This window comes from Galeopterus variegatus, unplaced genomic scaffold (genome assembly GCF_000696425.1).
Source record: "Galeopterus variegatus unplaced genomic scaffold, G_variegatus-3.0.2 Scaffold4202, whole genome shotgun sequence".
Taxonomy (NCBI): domain Eukaryota; kingdom Metazoa; phylum Chordata; class Mammalia; order Dermoptera; family Cynocephalidae; genus Galeopterus; species Galeopterus variegatus.
Genome location: NW_007730313.1, coordinates 97,686 through 104,190, shown reverse-complemented (window position 1 = coordinate 104,190; position 6,505 = coordinate 97,686).

Genomic DNA, 6,505 nt, shown 5'->3' with positions numbered 1-6,505 from the left:
ACATCTCTTCCCTGGTGTTATATATAAAACGTAGCATTGTACAACGTTTAGAGAAAAGGACAGGAATAAATCAGTTAAAAATAATTACTTGTACAAAAGTAGTTTTCCCTTATTTCTCAAAGACAGTGATGTCATCTGCTGGAAAATTAGCACGTCAGCCTACATTTATTCTAGCTCCTTGGGATATCTGTAATTTTGTTAAGCCCAATAGTTAACAAACATCAGTGAAGTATGTAAATGATTTATAGAGTTCCATTTGAAATTTTGTGCATTAATTGTCCTATTTCCAGTGTTTTGTTTCCTCGCTTGCCTTTCTACATGCCATTAAGGAGGAATACAATTTGATCTTCTTTGTCCTGTGAAAGACTACCTGAGTGACTTTCAGTTAGTATAGCAGTAGGGTAAGTAGACAACCATGGAAGAAAACATGAAAAGAAAAATCAAAATAGAACCACTTCATTGATGGGAAGAAGGTGGATCCCTCTGCAAAAGGAACGTGGGGCCTTAGGACAGTAGCGAGAGGACCAAACACAGGCATATACAGTGTGCAGCACCCTTGGCCAGGCTGGGCACTGGGAGAGTGGACACGTCCTTCCTTAAAAATTCATGGAGATCAGGCAGGGAAGAGCCACCATAGAACGGACCAGCTGGTTCTTGGGGTGTGGAGCACCACTGCTCCTCAACAACACTGGGTGAAATTGCAGGAGCTGGCACGCAAATGTGGAACACAGTCCTCATCAACTATCAAAGCCCACATGATGTGGGAACTTTATGATAACTCTTGAGGATGCCATGTTGAAATAGTAACAAGGTGCAGATGATTCCAAGGTTAAGGCTCCTACTCATTTATCTCCCCAGCAGGTCAGACTTTCACGCATTTAAAATTTTAAAATAACTTGACCTAAGCCAAACACAAAGGCCTCATGAATTCATTTATATGAAATGACCAGAATAGGCAAACTCATAGAGCCAGAAAGTAGATTGTTGGTTGCCCGGGCTGGGGAGGAGGAGAGGTTAAAGAGAAATGGAGAGCTGGTAGTGGGTACAGGGTCAATTTTTGAGGTGATGGAAATGCTCTAAAATTGACTATGGTTCTATTAGTCCATTTATGTTGCTTATAACAAAATACATGGAACTGGGTGATTTATAAAGAAAAAACGAAATGTATTGCTTACAGTTTCTGAGGCTGGGAAGTCCAAAGTCCATCTGGTGGTGGCGACAGTGACCCAGGGGTCTCATATTGCAAGACGGTGGAAGCAGAGAGAAAGAGAGAGAAAGATAGACTCTCCTCTTCTTTTAAAGCCCTCAGAACCACACCCTTGACCACCATTTTTAATCCATTCACTATGACACGGTGCTGCAATCCAACCACCTCTTCAAGGCCCCACCTTTCAATTACCATAATAGGATTTCCCACCCTCTTAACAGTCACAGTGGGGACTAAGTTTCTAATACATAGAACTTGGGGAACACAGTTTAAGCTCCGATGAGTTCTGGGGGGACATAATTCAATCCACTACAGTGGTGATATTACACAACTCTGTGTATATACTAAAAACCATTGAACTTGACACTTTAAATGGGTGAATTGTATGGTATGTGAGTTATATCTGAATAAAGCTATTACTGAAAAAAAATAAATAACTTGACTCAGAGGCCCATTGTCTCCCTGTCCTTTGTGAGTTTAGTACTGGTTGGGAAGAAGTCACTAGACATATGGATCATACAAGACAGCACGGTGCTAAGCAAGCGTAAGATCAAGCCACTGGAGAAGTACAGACTTGAGCCGGACCTTAGAAGTAAAGAATTCTGGGCCGACCCCGTGGCTCACTCCAGAGAGTGAGGCGCTGGGAGCGCGGTGACGCTCCTGCTGTGGGTTTGGATCCTATATAGGGATGGCCTGTGCGTTCACTGGCTGAGCACGGTGCGGGCGACACCAAGCCAAGGGTTGCGATCCCCTTACAGGTCACAAAAAAAAAAAAAAAAGAAAAGAATTCTAACCCAGTTACTGCATTAAGAAACTTAACTGGTCTTTCATTGTGTTATGGATTGAATTGTGTTATGGGTTGAATTGTGTTTGAATTGTGTCCCCTAAAAGATACGTTTGCAGTTTTAATGCTCACTATCCCTGAATGTGACCTTATTTGGAAATATGGTCTTTGCAGATGTAATCAAGTTAAGATGAGGTCAGACTCCATTAAGGGGGGTCCTAATGCAATATGACCAGTGTCCTTATAAGAAGAGAAAACGGAGACTCAGGGTGGAGAATGAGACTCCTCAGGGTGGAGAATGGCGTGTGAAGATGGAGGCAGAGGTTGGAGCAGGGGCGTCTACAAGCCAAGGAATGCCGAGGATTCCCAGCTGTGTCCAGAAGTTAGGAGACAGGCAAGGAAGGGTTCTCCCCCGGAGCCCTCAGGAGGAGTCTACACTGCCAACACTCCGACTTTGCACTTCCCGCCTCCAGCACCGAGAGAATAAATTTCGTTCTTTTAAAGCCATCCAGTTTGTGGTATTGACAGCAGCCCTAGGAAACTGGTATGAGGACAGGGGTGATGGGAACAGAAAGGCCTGAGAGAAAAGCAAACTCCTGCCAGTTGCACCAGCCCCACCTGCTGAGTGGTACTGCTGCTGTGAGGTTTGTGCGGACGACCCCGCTAGGGAGCCCCCTGACTTCAGCGTTCATGAGGTCGATCAATAGAAAATAGTTCCTCTGTGTGAACCTGAGCTTGCCCCAGCCACTGCTTCTGGGGTCAGAAACTGTCAACGACAGCTGAGCCTGCTTCTAACACTTCCCGCCTCCAGCACCGAGAGAATAAATTTCGTTCTTTTAAAGCCATCCAGTTTGTGGCATTGACAGCAGCCCTAGGAAACTGGTATGAGGACAGGGGTGATGGGAACAGAAAGGCCTGAGAGAAAAGCAAACTCCTGCCAGTTGTGCCAGCCCCACCTGCTGAGTGGTACTGCTGCTGTGAGGTTTGTGCGGACGACCCCACTAGGGAGCCCCCTGACTTGAGCGTTCATGAGGTCGATCAATAGAAAATAGTTCCTCTGTGTGAACCTGAGCTTGCCCCAGCCACTGCTTCTGGGGTCAGAAACTGTCGATGACAGCTGAGCCGGCTTCTAGACGACAGCTGAGCCTGCTTCTAAAAGTATCACTGCAAAACTATTGAAAGTGAAAATTAGTATATTATCACCAGCTTTTTCCAGTACAGTAATTTCCTATACAGTAGATTAAATTTAAGTCAGATCTTCTGTATCTCATGAATATTCATAACCAATTTTTAAAAAAGAAAATTAGAAGTCAAGAAACAAAAAGTCAGATCTTAATTGTATCATAATTTCTATTTGCCAAAATTTGAAGCTTAAAATTTCCTATACAGTAGATTAAATTTAAGTCAGATCTTCTGTATCTCATGAATATTCATAACCCATTTTTAAAAAAGAAAATTAGAAGTCAAGAAACAAAAAGTCAGATCTTAATTGTATCATAATTTCTATTTGCCAAAATTTGAAGCTTAAATAAACTCATGATTTAGAAATTAAAGGGATTATTTTGTTTAATGTTCAGTGTTTTCATAATAAAATGAAACATGAACTTAGTAATTCAAAGTCAAAAGAAATCATTTTAAATTATTTACTTTAATATAAAAAGTAACTTTTTTTTCCAATCCCCACATCCCACTGCCCAGACAAAATTTAACTGTTCTGATGTTGATTCCTCTATTATTATATTTAAAAGGTATTTTAAATTATTAACATTTATTACATTAGAATTATTGCATTTTAAATGTACATATAAACAGAGAGATTTAAGCATACCCCTCTTTTCTACTCCTCCAAAGTTTGTTAGTTTTACATATATTTTGTTCTTCCATTGGTTGCCTTTTTATAACTTTCATAAGTTTAACCTCTATGATTTTATGTATTCACTTTAGACAAGATTTCCCAACTCCCTATTATGTGTGATGAGATTATTAAAACTTATACAAGTCCCTCTTCATCTCTCTCCCAGCTTCCATTAGATACACCATTACTTGACATTGTTAAGGTTATCACAGTTTCTTTCTGTTCTGTAACTATAAGGTCCCTATGTTTTATTTAGAAGTGGATGAGAAAAGAATAGAAAAGAAGTCAATGTAATTTCGACTTGGTTCTGTAAAATGTAGTATCTACATAATTGTAAACTTATAGTTGGACATAAAGAGCAAAAAAATACATGATCCATGTCACTAAATCTGTACCTCTTGAAGGACAATATTCCTAGCATAAGGTCAAGTGAATTCTCTCTTACATCCCATCAAAAGTTCCAAATTGTGCCATGTTTTAGTTTATTTTATATTTGATCTATGATTTATATACAGATATTAGATTTTCTGAAATTTCTGATTACCTTTATCTCTTCTTGTTTACAAAAGTTTTTCCAGCTTCTAGTCATAGTGTAAGGATAAGAAATTACTTCAAGAAAAATGAGAATTATTCTCAAAGTTCTTCATCTTCCTGTTCTAATTTGAACCAACAGTCTTTTTGACTTGCTGTAGCCAACATCTGGGATTTTTTTCCTCTTTGCCCTCTGGGTGAACACTGTGCTATGTCACCTGGATCCCTAGGGAAATTCTGGTAGGTCTGGAATTACCATCCTTTCTATCATTTCCTTTGCTCTCTGATTCTGAAATTTCTATATAATGGAAAATATAAGAGAAAAATTAAGAGGCAAAGAGATTCAGTCTAGGAGGTTTGACATCTGTCTTTGTAACATACTTTCCAGAAGACCAAACAACAACAACAACAATTTTATTTTAGCAATCACTTAATTTTCAATAACCCTTTTATGTTTCCTGATTGCTCTCTTCTCAGACAAACTGTTCTTGTTTTCCGGGTTGCAAATGTTCTTGAGTCTCTCTGAGCAGGCAAGATAGAATTTTTTTAAAATAATCTCTTCTATACCTTGAATTATGTGTTTTATTTATTCCTCCTAGTACTTACCCCCCGCCCCTCCCCATGCAATTTCTTTTCCTTGATTACAGTGCTGTCCATTTCTGTTTATGAAGATAGGCCTGGGTTCCACAGAGCATAGACCTGCTTCCCGCTGGGCCTCTCCCCTGCTGGGGTACACTGACCGCCTGGGTGAGGTGTGTCAAAGGCAGCCTTCACTACGGGAGGTGTCTGGGCTTCCCTCAAACCCCAAACCAAGGAGGGCTTTATTCTGGGAAGCAAAACTCTAGCAGGAGCCCTAGGCACTCTGCTCAGGATGGGCAGTGGACTAACCTATGTTCCTGTTCCTTAGACTTCCTTGCATTTAATGTCCTTGAGGTGCTGCCCTTCTTTCCACTACTCTTCTCCATACCTGCTGAAAGGATCCATTCCACTGTGACTTCCTTTTGTTCACCACACAGTCCCCTTCATCAATGGGACATCACTGGCATTTTAGGGACAATGTTTCGTGTGTTGTATTGGCTCAAGCACTGTGGATGTTTAGCATCCCTGGTTCCTGGGTTTTAAATGCTAAGAAGCACCAGGCATAGTGACAATACCTGAGTGAGAACAATTTCCGAACTTGCCCCATCATAAACATCACGGAGGACATGAACCAAATACAGGTTCAAGAGCCTCCCACAGCCCCCTCCCCCGACTCAGAATCTCTACAGAGGGACTTGAAAATCAGTATATTTAACAAACCCCAGGTGATTCTTTCAACCAGCCACACTCAGAAAACAGTAAGTAGGCCCTGCCTTTCTCCTCCCTGACTTGTTAGTGTGATCCCAACTGCTTTTTGTCAACCAGAAGTTTGCTACAGTCTGAGGTCACCTGATAAGCCCTCTCCTAGTCTCTGCAATACCAGCCAATAAGTACAAAAGGGACATTTTTGTCACTAGATTGGAAAGCAGGGGAGATGAACAAGTATGCTCAGTCTGCCTTTTTTTGATGGCTGGCCAGTATGGGGACCTGAACCCTTGAACTTGGTGTTATAACAATGTGCTTAACCAACCAGCCCCTGCCATCTTAACTGGATTTGTTTCAGGTGGGAATATTATCTCCAAAAGCTTAATGTGTCTTTAATGACTTTTTATTCATTGTAGTAAAAAGAATATTCTACAATTCATTTCTTACCATGACAAAGTTTTTCATCTTGGCATAGGTGAAGCAATATGGACTGAATGCCATTTCACAGTGCAATGTGAAGTTTTTTAAGACTTTGCTTCAGGAAACAAAAAATAGAATCAAAGAATTTTTTTTTTTTTCCTTTGTCTTTTTGAAGTTTTTTAAGACTTTGCTTCAGGAAACAAAAAATAGAATCAAAGAATTTTTTTTTTTTCCTTTGTCTTTTTTTTTTACTGACCGGCAATGGGATCACAACCCTCGGTGTTGTGCCCGCACCGCGCTCAGCCAGTGAGCAGGAACTGGTCTGTATGTGGGATCCGAACCCTCAGCGGGAGCACCACCACACTCCCAAGCGGTGCACTCTCCAGTGCGCCACCGGGCCGGCCCCAGAATCAAAGAATTTTAG